Consider the following 16,835-nt stretch of genomic DNA (forward strand, 5'->3'; position numbering starts at 1 on the left):
ATTAGGCTTGTGGAAATTCACGGACAAAAACTTACAACATTCAATGCCTATGCTTTAATACTTAAACCAACTAAATTATACATAACCTAAAGAACGTAATATACTTACGAGGACATTTTGCCCAGCTACCTTCGCTGATCATTCGATAACCTTACACCAGGAAAAGTACTTGTGCCCATCCTCTTCCTTGCTTACGACTGCTTCCACCCTCCTGCACCTCTTTCCCCTTTTATTCACAACGACTAAGCACCTCATGTTGCACCCGTCTCTATTCACCAAATTGTCATCATCTCGACGCTCAATGGAACTTTCACCCACAACATCTTTACCCTTCATTTTCCTACATATGCGAGCGCTTCTGCTACTGCCTATTCCAACAACCCCATCACCCTCCACTACCATCTTCGACGCGTTCCTGCTAAAAGTAACCGTTTTAATAACCAGTATATTATTTCTTATAAAAAATACTAACCATCAAACGCACATGCAAACAAAAAAAACACATTCATGGATCAGGATTTAAAGACCATCAAACGCAAATGCAAAAATAATCAAAACAAAAATAATCACCTGGAATCGGAAATCAATAAACTGTCCTCAACCATTTCATACACGACTCCAATAAATTTGTGCGAATCACCCCTTAAAACCATTGAGGGTATAAACCTTTTATTAAAACAAAACTGAAGTAACGTATACAAATGACCAAAACGTTTCCTGCCTCATATTATATATAACCTATTCATCTCCCAAACAGTAATAACTCTTACGGCCCATTACTATTTACAGTTGGGCCTCCATCCAATAACAAAAAATAATGGTTTCTTTTACACTTTTTCAATAAAAAAATTAATTACACACCTTCATATCAAATTAATTACACTTTCAATTATTACATATCAGTCCTTTATAAAATTAATATTAAATTGAAAAAAAATTATTTGACAAAATCAATTCTGAAATGAAATCCCTAAATCCCAAATTCACAATCCGAAACCCACATTTCGAAAGCTGACCTCGTTGGCCTCCTTCTTCATCTTCTTCCCCTTCTGCTTCTTATCATCCATTCGGTTCTCCTTAACCAAGGGTATCGAAAAATTTCCCTCTTTGTTGTGCTATCCATCTCAATCTTTATATTTTTCCAAAATCAAGTTGATTTGAGTTATTTTGCATACATTATGGAATTTGATATTAATTTTGTATGTTTAATTGAAGTTGATCCCCATAATGAGGGTTTGTATTTTAATTCGAAGCTGGTATGTGATATTATTCAAATTTAAGTTGTGGTTGTGTATTATTGTGAATTATTTTGATGATTTGTTCTTCAAATAACCTGCAGTTAAGTCATGGCTGCAAATATTATACTCAGAGTGTTTGAACTCGAAAACACATCTTGAATAAGGGAAACCAACAAAATATAACCCAATTATCCATAAAAGTCAAGGACATCTAAAAATCATATTAAATTCTAAATGGAATGTAAGAAACAAACAAAAAATATTAAAGAAAATTAAAACAAGCTATAAACAAATAAACAAAATGCTTAAAGAAATAGTAAAATGGAGGTGCATCAAAATAAATCTGTTGGGCTTAAATGGATGCCCAAACTTACTTGGGCCAAGGAGAGGTGTAGCTGCTGGCACTAAATAAACAAACAGTCATATAAAATCCAAATTCAAACTTCAAAGTATCATATTACATCCCAAATTGTTCCAAATTAATGGACAATAAAAAAAAAGTCCAACTTCAATCTTCAAACTTCAACCTAATTTAACCAACTTCTTCCTTAGATCTTCCTGCTTCTTCCAATAAGCCGCCGACTTTGACAACATTTCGCGTAGCAAAATATTATGACCGGAGTGTAACAAAAAAAGGGCGAGTTTCATTCTAGTTGAATTTGTAACAGCCCGATTTTATTAGATATTTTATTTATTAGCTTATTTGTGTGTTTTATTAATTAATTGTTTATTTAATTATTATGTGGAATTACTAATTAATTGAAATATCTAATTATATGCATATTTGTGTTTTATGATATAATTAGGATATAATTAGGATATTAGTAGTATACTATGTATTGGGCCTAATTAATAATTGGATGGGTGGGTAATAACATAACTAAGCCCATTAAGAGAAATATAGTAAGAAGAGGAAAACTAGGGTTTTAGAGATAACACAATTTGGGGAAAAGAAGAGAAGAGAAGAGAGGAGAAAGAACAAGAGAAGAGGAATTGTAGATTTCTTGAAGAGGGTGGATTTAAGAGTAGAGGTAAGGGTTTGAATACAAGTTCTTGTAGAATCTATAATTGGGTAATGTTTGTGTTGTGTGAATCTCTTCATTCTTTGCTATTTCATGAGAAATGTATGAACCCTAATTTCTATGCTATTTCTATGGATTTACATGATTAAACATGATTTTGATGATATATGTTGTTCAATAATGATGAATACTGGTTGTATTTGATGTTTATTGATGTTTGGGAGTGATTTGGAGTGGTGGGTGTGTGATTTCGCAGTTCTGTATGTTGCTGAGTTTTTCTGCATAATCGCACGGCCGCTAAGCGGGGACTCTGGCCGCTAAGCGGAGCTGCGAAGACTGAAGTTACTGTAAAGCCTGCTTAATGGCCGCTGAGCGGACCCTGTTGTAGGCAGAATTTTCCAAACTTTAAAATGTCATAACTTTTGATCCGTAACTCCTTTTTAGGTGTCGTTTGAAGCATATTGAAGCCTAAATAATTGTCTATATGATAGAATAGAATGGATTGAAGCTTGTTTGATTAATTATGATGATAAATGGGAATAACATGTAATTATATGTGTGTGTTAAGGATGGATTGTGTATGATCAATGTTCATGGATGTATTATGTGATATGATAACCGTGAATTATGTGAGTAGTTGCTAAAGGCTAGTTGATGTGGAATGGTTTAAATTTGATGTTAATATATGGATAACATGTGATTACTTATGTGTGCATTATGAATTAATGACTTGTGGTTAATATTCATAGATGTGTTAAGTGATGTGATATCCATGATATGTTGGAATGAATATATATTTATATGTACTATTTGAATGTATCTTGTTGATAATGATCATTTGAATGTGTATGTATCAAGATGTGGATTGAATAAATGATAATGCTAGACATGAATACATGTGATTGATTGATGCGTGTTAGTTGATGCATTGTTTGGAAGAGAAGTCATGTTGTGTAATGGTGTGCAAAGTTGTAAAGATTTGATTGTGTAGTTTAAGAGATAGAGAGATCGTCTTAAATGCATGAGTCTTGTTTTGTTGCACACGTACACAAGCATGAGTCATTGAAAGTGGCAATGTCGGGTAATCTCGCGAAGATTATTTGCTTGTCCCAAATCTAACGCCGAATGGGATTTGAAAGCTTAACGCCGTATGGAGCTTTGAGGTGGTTATCTAGTCTATAGAGGAAAGACAATCGGCATGACCGGAAATGATAATGGATGGGATCCACATGCATATCGCATTGAGTCACACTTGAGTCGCACGTGTTGGTGTGAAATGTTATTATTGGTGTGATTTATGTGATATGAATTGTGTGGAATGATGTTGATAGATATGTATATATGTGGATTTGGTGATTCATTTGATATGAATTGTTGTTGTGTTATGAATATAATATATGTGATTTGGAACACATGTGATATAGATGTGAATTTATATGTATTAATGATATATGTATATATATGTGGATATGTGAATCATGTTTGATCACTTAGAATTGAATGAGCTATGTTGTATGACATGAACATGTGAATCTTGGTTAATTGCATATGATGCATGTTTATGGGAAGAGTGATGAATTCTTGAAATGTATTCTTATTGTGTTTTACATTTCCCATTATTATGTTTTCTATAAGAAGTTGAATTCTCACCCTTCTGTTTGAATGTTATTCTTTGTTGGTAACGTGCAGGTTTCGTGGATAGTGACGTTTCGAAGGAGGCTTAGAGTCGAGATATAGATCTCTAGTAGGGTGTCGTGACTAAGTAGTCACTTGTGCTCTGGTCATATGTAACACATGGGAGTTGGGTTTTATGTTTTATGACTCGATATTATGAGATATTTGTTTACTCATATTGTATTCGTATTTGATTATGTTATTTTGGTTAATGAGAGGTCTTGAGCCAAGATGTTGAGACATGGTGGATGATGTATGGGAATGATCCTATTTTTACCATTTAATTGATGAGATGATTATTCCGCTGTGGTTTTGCATGTTGTTTTAAATCCCGTGTTATTTGGAAATGACCATTGCATGTTTAAAGATAAAATGTTTGTTATATTTTGAAATGTGTGTAACGCCCTCGTGAGATGCATGCTTCTTTACTCTGATTTACGCAAATATATGCCTTATTTGTTTAGTATAGAATTGGGGGTGTTACAGAAGTCATAACCTGTAGGGAATATAATTAACAACATTTAGGACAAATGCAAATATATTGTATATGGGAAATGATTAAGTTAATGATATTCACATGAATTCAACGTACATTGGTTTCTTCATACAAAGTTTGGAAGGGACACTCAATCATCCACTTACATACCCAAACTCCACAATCATTTTTGTGGTCAGTGAGTAAATGCATTAGTAACAAGTAATAGGTAATATTGTCAATCAATTTAAATAGAGAAAGGTTAAGGTATGAGAGTACTCACGATCCGGCAAGTTGTTGTTTAAGGGATATTGGGTCCTCTATGGGGTAGGATGACATCGAATGTGTTGGATAATTTGGAAGCATGTCAACAAAAGATTCGTGACACAGAATCTCCTCAAGAAATATGGCCTGCCACATGGTTCAAACCAAAGTTTAAAAAAAATCCAAGAAAGTGAATGGAAAGTAAATAACAAAATCTACACAGACATGCATACCGTTTTCAATATTGCACGGCGTCTGGGTGTGTGTCTTTCAGGGAAATAGAGAGAGTCCAACCAATACAGTTTCTTGTTGGAAATATCAACAACCATGAGATACCAGTGGTTTCCAAAGTCGTTCATCGGAATAAAAATCTGAAAAAATGTAATTTAATGTTTGAGAAACAGAGTTATCAACGTGGCAACTGTTTTAACACACACATAACTCACCCTTAACACTTTAGATTTGGATGTCATGAAACGAGTCTGGTATATATCCCTCACATAATCAGGACAATGACGTCCTTCCAGGGCATATTACTGCAATTAAAATAAAATATTAAATGTATTATAATTCAATTAGATTAAGACAAATAGAATGTACAAGTGACCGTAGTATAGTAGAATAGTAATCACCGCGAACTCAGTAGGAAAATACCAAACTGACTTGGTCTTTCCCGCAGAATCTATGAACCAGTTCTGTCTTGCCACAACCAGATTAATAATCTGCATTTGCATATGAAAATGGACTTAACAGAATTATACATAAATGGGATCAATTCAACGCAGTATCATATTAACAATAACCTCCTGGTCTAAAGGGCTTCTTGGCATCAGGGTCTTAAGTGTTTTCCGATCTCCTTATACAGTTAAAGCTATTTTTACCAAAACCTCAGGGTTGCTCAGAAAATTGCAATTATAATCAAATTAAATGTGATAAATAAACTTACTATTAGGTATTAGGTACGTTCATTAAAAATAAATACCCGTAACGATCTTCTTCGTCACTCATAAAAATGTATGCGGCAGTGCAAACACATATGCCATTTAGGGACATTGCAGAAGATGGTCAAAATGTTATTGGCATCCACTGTCATTAAACACAACCCAATCAAATATTGTTGTAAGGAATAATGATATGTCATGTAATATTAGGTTTTATTGAAAATAAATATTGAATACTTACTTCAGGGATTTCAACAGGATCGTGTTCACCTTCATATCCAACACAATTTTCAACTAGATGGTAGTTGATGTAAAAATCATGATCTATGCAGTCCTCAAGTCGACAGAAAAGGGTCTTCCTGACTTTTGGGATTTGGCCTTCATCTACAATTCCTTTTCCCCGTTTTGGCGGTGCCGAGGTTGTTCCCAAAGTCAGAACCCGCCTTTTAGTTGTTGCTCTCCTTTCTGTTGCCCTCTCCTTTTTTAAGATTTTTTTTGGTTTGCACAATGGGCGTAGATGTCGTCGAATCACAGTATTTTGGTTCAAATTTGTCACCCTCAGTCGTTGTAGTTTGATGAGTACTTAAATCATTAAAAAAAACAGTTTAGTAATGGTATAAGAACACAAAATATATATGATTATGAAAAGTTGATTCTTAGTTTGGAAAAAATATCAATCAAACACATTAAAAACTATAACCTCGATGAAATGACTATGATCTCTGATCTGAATTTCTTTTTGTGAGTCTCACTGTAATGCTCACTAATCTGTATAGAATAAGTTGAAACTTCTGGGTTCTTATCTGATGCATTATTGTGGTGCTTTGTGCGTTTGGTTTTTGTGTTTCCCTTGGAGAAATATGTCCCTTGAACCTCTCTTTATAGTCTCCAAATCAAGTCACAAATGGTATAGAACAACCAAATTATTAGCATTATGACCTTTGTCCACCAGTTTAATCTTTTCTTCAATTTTGTTGATATTTTGTCTTGGAATTTTTTGAATGCTTGGAGATTTTGTCTCTACATGTTTTGGAAGGTTTTTGAAATTTACTAATAACATAATTATAAAAAAACTACTATTAGTAATAAAAACTAGGAAAAAGTGACAAAAAATAAAAATTATTTGATTCTTTTTTATTTTATAATAATTTTTTTTGGTTATTTTTGTGAATAAAAATGGAAAAAAGTAAAAAAAAAAAATTAAAAAACTTAAATAACAAAACGAAAATTAAAAATACTATTTTTTTTGTGGTTTTTTAACATAAATGAAAATGAAGTTAGTAACAAATAAAAAAGTGAAAAAAAGTCTAAAATGTTAGAAAGTAGGATTCGAACTCATAACCTCTCACTCTTGCACTCCGCTATATAACCGCTAGACCATCACACTCATTCGAGTTTGAATGGCATTTGGAAAGATAAGAAGCATGAGGGCAAATTTTGGGGTACAACAGTTGTCCTGATAGTTGGAGAGCCCAAAAAAATCTGTTATTCGCGTCATCTGCGTTGATAACTCTTGATAGAACTGGGTATTTTTTTATTAGTTCTATTGACATTTTGAATTAAAGGGGAGAAGATGGTGTTCATTTCACGGGAAAGAACCCCAACCATATCATGGTTACTAGCGTCCTTTTGTTGCCTAAACGCTGCCTAATTATTGGTTATTGGTTGTTAATGTAGGCATTTGGTTCGATGGACCTTGGTTTTGGGTACTTCGACCCACAGAGCCAGCGTTTTGGATTGGTGAAAAAATGGCCATATTAGGTTATGTATATGTGGACGTGCCATTATGTAATTCTGCCATATAAGAGGATGGCATTCCATATGGTTGTTCTCTCCAAGGCCTAAAATTCTAAAAACCTGGTGGCCTAGGGGTCGAAGGTTGTGCCTGGTTTCTAAGATACGTTGAAAAAGGGCTAACTTGATTATTTGATGGGATATCTGTTGTACTCAATAAAGGAGGCACAATGGTCGAACTAATTGTGGGTATTGGTCACGTGGACATTGGTTCAGAATTATTTGTAGCCATAGATCCCGTGGATGTGGGCATGGCTTGAGAACTATTTATGGCCATAGATCCTGTAGATTTAGGCATGGCCTGAGAACTATTTACGGCCATATGTCATACCCCAAAATTTGCCCTCACATATTTTCATATGTCATTTTATTTCAAGTAATTGACATAACCCAGTCGGTAAGGATTTGAGTGTACAAGCGCGAGAGGTCCTGGATTCGAGTCTCACTTACTGACATTTTTACCTCTTATTTGTTTCTAACTTTAGTTTTAACTTTATTTTTATTCAAAATCACAAAAATATGTTTTTATCATTTTAATACTTAATTTTCGTATTTATTATTTAATCATTTTTTAAAAAAAATTAATTTTTCAATTTTTCATTTTTTTTTTCATAAAAAAAAAATCAAAAAATCATAAAATAAAAGATTTGAAAAGATTTTACAGCTTTTTGCATTTTAGGTTAGTATTTGTAGTTTTAGGAAAGAATTGACGTAATTGGTTAAATATAATCATAAATCTCAAATCAAATAATTTTAATTTGGGACTTTTGATTATTTTAATTAATTATAATCAATTTGATTTTATGCATTTTTTAACTTCTTAACCTAATCTCTCATCTTATAAATAGTCACTCTTCACACAAAAAAAAAGAGAAAAAAAGAACCCTTATTTCTTTCTCGTACAGTACACAAAAACGAACCATTAATCCTTATTCCAACCGATTCACATGTACAGAACACCCGAAAATCACAACTTCCTCATCTACTCTTGCCTCCAACGCACAAAACGCAACAATTTTGTTCCAAATCCGTAGAACCGATTTAACAAGTTCATAGCGCATCTTCATATATTACTGGACCGACTCTCTTGCGATTTCATCACAATCACAATCGTCGAAATCACTATATGAACATTCACTAAAGTTTCTAAATTCTTGCATCAATTTAACAACAATTAATATAACAAATATTCTGTTTGTTTTCATGAGTTACAGGTAGAATAAAGGAAGCTTCACCGCTGCAAATAACAACAACTTGCGGCAACTTTCAACACCGACAATGCCAACACAGAAAATTGAATTTCAAGAACACTCTCTCTACCTTTCACGAAAGAAGAAGCAGCAGAACCGCGAGAAATTAAAAATAAGGATTGAATTACTGTCGATCATGTAGTTTATTCTTCAGCTCACTATGTTGTTTTTCTAGTGTTGATTGTAGGTAATCTTCAAAGAAGGAACATTCAAAGATATGAACAAAAACTCAAGACGGAAGATCCACGACACCATCGCCTACATCACCAATCACAACTGCACAGCACCGATCCAGAATCCAAACCGACAGAAGCAAGCCGTAAAATCATCAACACAACACAACACGCGGCACACCTGCGACGCCGTAACGTCATCAATACCATCCTTCAAACCTGTCAACAAGAATTTCCAACAAAGCCTTCATTCCAAGTTGTTGCAACCGATCTGACACCAATCGAAGCTCAGCGATTCAAATCGAATTTCAGCACAACAACATCACCGCGAAGACCGACTCAACTCAGTCGGGAAACAAATCCAAATCGCCGCCACTCCTTCCGATTTCAGGCCACCACGATGTCGTCGTCGGTGTTCAGACCGAGACAACGCACCACCTCGAAGCTACGAAGCCGCACCGATCTCCGCCCTTGTGCGCCGCACCCGGCCACCTGCAGCAGCACCGCACGACCACCGCCGTGGATCTCCCTCCGTCGAAGCCGCGAAACTGACGTACAAAGGTACTGTTTTCCGTTTCTTTATATTTTTCGGTTTGGATGTTGTTGTCTTGAGAAAGAGATGGAAATTTCTTATGTTTTCTAGCTTTCAAACGTGTGGGTGCTGTTGGTTATTTGATCTTTCTAATATTTTAAATGCCACTTGTCAAATTAGTGATTAGATGTTGTTTTTAATTTATAAAATAAAAATGAACATTGAATGGTTTTCAAAGGCTTCAGGCTGCAGTGCTTCACTCGCTGCTCTATCCAAAAAGTTCTCATTTATTTTCTTTCATCCAAAAAATATTATTATAAACTTAAGTAGTTTTGTCTAGAATTCAATCTATAACAAAATACAAAAACAATTAATTAGATTTTTATGTTTCTATATAAAAAATACAAAAAACATTCTAATTAATTTTTTTAAGAAATTGACATGTTTAATTTTATATTTTCTTTTGTTAATCATCGTTGATATTTGTTAGTATTTCTTATCATTTATCCTGCATCATTTTATTTCTATGTACTACTATTTTCTTGTATTGCGAGTACATACATTCGAGCTGTTCATGTTCATCCTCAATCATAGACCTCCACCACACTGAATCAGGGGTAACCTCGAGGTTATCTCCGACTACGAACCATATCAGATCAAATCAAGCTAAGTACTTTTGTTTATTTTATTTTAAATACATTATATCCTTATTTTTAGGGTTAACTATGTTCGCCTTCGAACCGATAAATGCACTCATCCTATTTTGTTTGCCTTTTCCAGGGTTTGTCAAATTGCCAAAGCTACGAGTTTGGTAACCCTAAACCCTAACCTTTTATTTTTTCTGTTAATTATTACTTGTGTCAAACCCTATTAAGGGAACCGCTGGTTACAATTTCCCTCCCCCATATCTGTTTGATTATATTATTTAAATGCGTGGTTAGTAAAATAGGGAGTGACAACCATTAAATTGAATTAGCCTCACTAATTTACAAGATAATATAATTGAATATAATCACGTGATTGTTGCACACACGCACCCTTTTGGGGTAACCCTCTCTGTTGCCTTGTTGCCTTGTTGCCTGTTGCCTCGTATTTTTGCAGAATAAGCCATGTCCCTCGAATACGAGGATACCTCAGCCTGTTGCCTCGATAATTAAAAGGTCATGCGACCCTAAATGATGCTGCCTTCGATACACAATTATGACCTCGACCCTCGGATGTTGCCTACGGAAAATGGCTGAGGTATCTTCTGGCTGCCTACGAAATGGCTTATTCTGATCCTTGCCTTAGACTACCTGCCCTTCTATGGCATGGGACAGTCTTATGGCAAAGGATGCTTCGATGACCCTTCAACCTCCAAACGAAAGGCTTCCTGCCCTCTTATGGCAAGGATAGACCCTTTCATTCTGAAAGGCTAAAAAGAGACCTATCATCTGAGTTTAAGGTAATTGCCCCTAATTGCCTTGCAATGCTCAAACTTTCATTATATTCTTTCTCATAATTTTTCAAAAGGGCTACGCTCATTTACGAGCTAAAGTCCCTATCTCTTTCATCTATATTTTCTAAACAAACGAGCAAGCAAAGCAATTAAGAGCCCATGGAAAACCATGGATGCAAAGGGTGCCTTACACCTTCCCTTTGCATAAATTACCCCCCGAACTTAGATTTCTTAAAAAGGTTTTTTTCTGTTTCTTTTTGCCTTTCCGAATCTGTTTGGATAAAATAAAAGTCGGTGGCGACTCTTGCTTACCGCGACATTCCGATTAATAAAAAGTCAGTTCATCGTGTTATAGAACTGGCGACTCTGCTGGGGAAATTTCGATTAAGAGGGGTTACCTTAAAGGTTTAGGATTCATTTTAAAATGTTTTCTATTGTTTGCTTTGTTTGTTTTATTTTTCAGGGGCGTTTTGGGAAAACTGAAGGACGAATCCTATTCCCGGATTCAAGAACACTTAAGATTAGGAGTGGCATAGTCATGGAGACCCCCCTTGTGCATGCTTGGGGTTGGTCAAAATGAAGTTCGCGCTTGAGTTAGGCCTCCACTGGTTATTGTGTACCTCTTTTGCATGAGAGAGGTTTACGCATGTATCTTTGGGTGCGTCGGAGCTCAAGGACCTTTAGTCACCTTTAACCTATCCTGACTTTTAGGAACGTAGTGGGAGGGCTATTCTTGGTGCATGCCAAGTTATGGTCGCTACCCGATACTACAGCTCAGATAGGTTTCTTCCTAAAGTATCATTGCGTGGTATGCATGTACCATGTTCGAGGGTGCTTTAGAGGGGGCTGACAATTCTGAGTCACTTGGTAGAACCTGTTGCTGAAATCTCCTTATCCATAGAAATACCCTTGGGAAGGACACCTGATCAGACCCCATGCAAGCCTTAAGCCAAAAATTGTGTGACTTGTGTGACTTATTTGTGTGTGCTACTAACCCTTCTATTTCCTTGCAGGATTTGCTTGTGGGACATTTCGTCCTTATCACCTTATGCCTTACTTAATGCATCACATGTGCATGACATCATGACATCATAAGCATAACATGATTTAACTAACCCTTTCAAGGATCTTAGGAATTTAGGGCGCATAATTTCAGGTGCCCTTATCAAAGACTAAATTCCTATCAAGGGGCAAGAGGATTTATTTTCCTCTAGCCACATACCTTCCAATTCAAAGACTCAGTACCTATCAAGGGGCAAGAGGATTTATTTTCCTCTAGCCATGTACCTTCGAATTCTAAAGTATCTCCAAATCAGAGGCTATGACCCACTTGATATGGTGAGCTTGATTCTCAAAGAAAGACGTTCAAAGACAAAATTCAGATCTCTCCAGACAAAGACGCGACCAAATCATTTTCTAATATTGCTAACTAAATGCCTTAAAGATCCTTGAAAACATTTCATTTGCATTCATGACATTGCATATTTCTAACTTTGTTTTCAGGTTCCGCCTCGACAATCATTCCTCTCAGATATAATCGAGCTAGAGATTTATTCTGACAAGCCTTTACATTCCAAAACTTCGTCAAATAACTCATCGACTCTAACGAACAAGCATTCTCAATCAGATATGGTCTAATGTATGACCCGTTCCGGTATTCTCAGTCAGATATGGTCCAATGAATGACTCGTTCTGACATTCCTCTGCGGATATGGTCTAATGTATGACTCGTTCTGGTATTCTCCTTCAGATATGGTTTAATGAATAACTCGTTCTGATATCCTTCCTCAGATATGATCCAATGTATGACTCGTTCTGACATTCCAACAGATATGGTCTAATGTACGACTCGTTCTGCTATTCCTCTTCAGATATGGTCTAATGTATGGCTCGTTCTGATATTACTCCTCAGATATGGTCCAATGTATGACTCGTTCTGACATTCCTCTGCAGATATGGTCTAATGAATAACTCGTTCTGACATCCTTCAACAGACAAGGTCTAAATGTACGACTCGTTCTGATATCCCTCAATATATATAGCCTATTTTCTCTAACGTCCTCTATCACATATGGTCTAAATGTATGACCCGTTTCTCTCATCACAAACAATGCTGTGCACAATCTGAAAGGTCGCAATGAACACAACCAATATGTGGGGACAATTTTGATCTCTACACTAGTTCCACAACAAAAACACAAGTCAGATACACCTTAGCGTCAATTCACAAAGATCAATATGTCACTGGCTCAAGCATTACAACACATACTGAAGTCGGAGTTGATCACCTTAAAGGATCCCCCTAAGAATCCTAGTACTTCTGCTCGTAGCTGTAATCCTAATGTGAGGTGTGCATACCACTCTGATAGTCCTGGTCATGATACAAATAGCTGCTGGTCATTGAAGAACAAAATTCAAGATATGATCGATGCTGGCGAAGTTGAATTCCCTCATCCCAAGACTCCTGTAGTGATCACTACTCCCAGGCATAATCACGACAAGACTGATTAATGTCTAAAGTGGATGAACTTTTAATCATTAGCTTTACTTTCATTTGCAATTTCTATTCTGTTTGTTTAAACATTCGACTTATGATAGACATTATATGTTTTAATAATCATCGTCAGTGCATTGCATATGTTTGTCTTGAATAAATTATTTCACTATCACTCATCTAAACTGCATCTTTACTTTGCATATGTTTTATGATACTCAACTCCTGCTAAAGTTGTATACCTTTTGAGGGAGGATGACGAAAAAGATACCGCAACCTCATACAATATGCTTTTGAGCAGACTATGCTGATGATGTACAGGCATTGTTTCAATTCCTAAACAGTGGAGATATAAGGATGTTAATCCCTCGTCAACCCCTTTGAGCCTAAGAAGTAGAAGTTTCTTTCTTGTGCTAATTAAAACCCTTGATCGTAACCTGGGGCAGGGTAGTTCTCAGTTAATTTGGTTGTGCATTCTATTTTAAGAGAATCATTCAGTACACCTTTCAACAAAGGTTTCAATCATAAACGTTCAATCATACACATCAAAGAAGTGTTGGAGATGTCAATCAAAAGACAATGATGGTTCATCAATCATTAAGCAACGCAGTCAATATCTTTCAAAAGAAAAAAAAATGAAAAATGAAATGAAAAAACATATATACAAAGAAAAGCCTGCTAAGTCAAAAATCAAAAAGGTGACTTAGGCAAAAATCAAGGCATCCCGCTGACTGTAAGCTCAAAATAGACAGTTCAGGCAAAAGTTAGGGATATCAAAAAGATGAAGAAAAAGAGAGAGAAGTCAATAAATTCTTGAACAACTCAAAGTTGTGACTACCAAAAGGAAGAAGTGACTGCCATCTCAAAAGTTCTCTTTGATTATGAACCATTGTCATTATCAAAGGTGCAAATCCAAAAGTCTCTTGGAACCTGAATGCATAAGTCGAATCAACTGAGCTTAGGATTGAAGATCATCACGAAGAGGGGTGGGTACAATCAAATTTTGAGCCTTTATCTTTTGTTTCTTAAACCGTGAACCAAGCCACGCTACAACCCTTGAAAGTCCTAATTGAAGCATGGTTAGTTCGAAAGCATACTGTAAAAAAAAAAGGTATCCCGACTCCTTAAGGTTTACTACAAATGTTAAGTTGATATCCTGTTTTTACAAACATCACATTATTACAAATATCTTTTTTTCACAAGTGTCGTGTTTTTACATCTCATGTTTTAAAGGTTTTTCAAAAACTCAAGACAAATGTATGCATTGCATATCATGAATTCATTATTAAACGTATTCTGCTACATAATTTCAAATGTTAGCATCAGAAAGAACTTGCACAGGGTACAACTAATGACTGAAAGCTATCCCGACAGACAAGATTACTCCGAGAAGCAATGTCTCCTACATACACAAGGGGCACGACACGCTTTGCCCAATCAATCTGGGGCAACCCGGTCAAGAATCTCTCAAATGCCAAAAAGTCAAGAGGCGTACATCCCAAGTGGGTTTCAAACTATTTCCCAATCAATCTGGGGCAATCAAGTCAAGACTCCGAGAATCTTAAAAGCAAAAACAGTCAGAGGTATCGTCCTAAGTTTATAATTACTAGGGGCATGTCACCCATAGGGCATATCTCATGAAGTCCTCGCGAGGCGAATCTTTCCAAATTTCTGGGGAAAAATCTATGCAAGTCCAGTTTGATCAATACTCATTGGCATGTTCTAATCAATACAAATCCAGGAACGGCAAGTGCTATAATACCGGGGGCAACTGTCAAGACACCTATGTATCCCCACAAAGCCAAGTTCACAAGATCATATCCCCACAGAGCAATCCTTCAAGAAGATATCTTCAAACATACTCGTCCCGACCAATACACGGCTCCCCAACAGAGTTGACATCTTCAACACCACCGACACTTTGTTCTTCTCCAACATGGCTTACTAATATCTTTCATCCCCAGTCAGGATCCATCAAATTACTATTCACCCCCAAGCAGAAATTATAAATCCCCAGCTGAGCATCTTCAAGACGAAATCAAACATCAAAAACACAAAGACCTGGAGATTTATTTTCTCGACGAAGATAACATAAATCATATTCGCATACCACATGACACAAACATACATCGCATACATCACTGCATAACAAATCCATAACATACGAAGTTTCTCATTTATTTTGAGATACTCATTACATAAACACATGCATCATGACATAAGAAAACTAACCTCTACTTTTCAGGATACTACTACCTCTATTTTCAAGTATTAAGTCGACACCTTTGGCGGTTCCTTAATATATCAAGGGTTAAGTCGACACCTTTGACGGTTCCTTAACAACACACTTCAGATATAAGTCGATACCTTTGACGGTTCCTTATACAATCTATCTACATATCTGAGTCGATACCTTTGACGGTGCCTCAATGATATGCTTCAGAGTTAAGTCGATACCTTTGACGGTTCCTTAACAACCCACATCAAGAGTTAAGTCGACACCTTTGACGGTTCCTTAACGACATACTTCAGATATAAGTCGACACCTTTGACGGTTCCTTATACAATCTATCCGCATATCTGAGTCGATACCTTTGACGGTGCCTCAACAATATGCTTCGAATTTAAGTCGATACCTTTGACGGTTCCTTAAATAACCCAACACAGATTTGAGTCGATACCTTTGACGGTTCCTCAACATTCAAAAGAGGGAAGACGGCAAAAGCAGAAATTTCGCAACAATCCATACTCCAACAACTACCAGATGGCATCTACAAGCCCATCTCCGACAAAAGGTCCCTACTGCAAATAGGGCAAATTTCTTGGTATTCTAGTGTTCAATCACCTTCCACCTTCAGATACCGACTGACATACAAACCACTCTACATCTTCAGGTTTAAGATAATTGAACAGGGGCAGCTGTCATACCCCAAAATTTGCCCTCACATATTTTCATATGTCATTTTATTTCAAGTAATTGACATAACCCAGTCGGTAAGGATTTGAGTGTACAAGCGCGAGAGGTCCTGGATTCGAGTCTCACTTACTGACATTTTTACCTCTTATTTGTTTCTAACTTTAGTTTTAACTTTATTTTTATTCAAAATCACAAAAATATGTTTTTATCATTTTAATACTTAATTTTCGTATTTATTATTTAATCATTTTTTAAAAAAATTAATTTTTCAATTTTTCATTTTTTTTTTCATAAAAAAAAAAAATCAAAAAATCATAAAATAAAAGATTTGAAAAGATTTTACAGCTTTTTGCATTTTAGGTTAGTATTTGTAGTTTTAGGAAAGAATTGGCGTAATTGGTTAAATATAATCATAAATCTCAAATCAAATAATTTTAATTTGGGACTTTTGATTATTTTAATTAATTATAATCAATTTGATTTTATGCATTTTTTAACTTCTTAACCTAATCTCTCATCTTATAAATAGTCACTCTTCACACAAAAAAAAAAAGAGAAAAAAAGAACCCTTATTTCTTTCTCGTACAGTACACAAAAACGAACCATTAATCCTTATTCCAACC

This window comes from Vicia villosa, unplaced genomic scaffold (genome assembly GCF_029867415.1).
Source record: "Vicia villosa cultivar HV-30 ecotype Madison, WI unplaced genomic scaffold, Vvil1.0 ctg.001531F_1_1, whole genome shotgun sequence".
In the NCBI taxonomy this organism is placed as follows: Eukaryota; Viridiplantae; Streptophyta; class Magnoliopsida; order Fabales; family Fabaceae; genus Vicia; species Vicia villosa.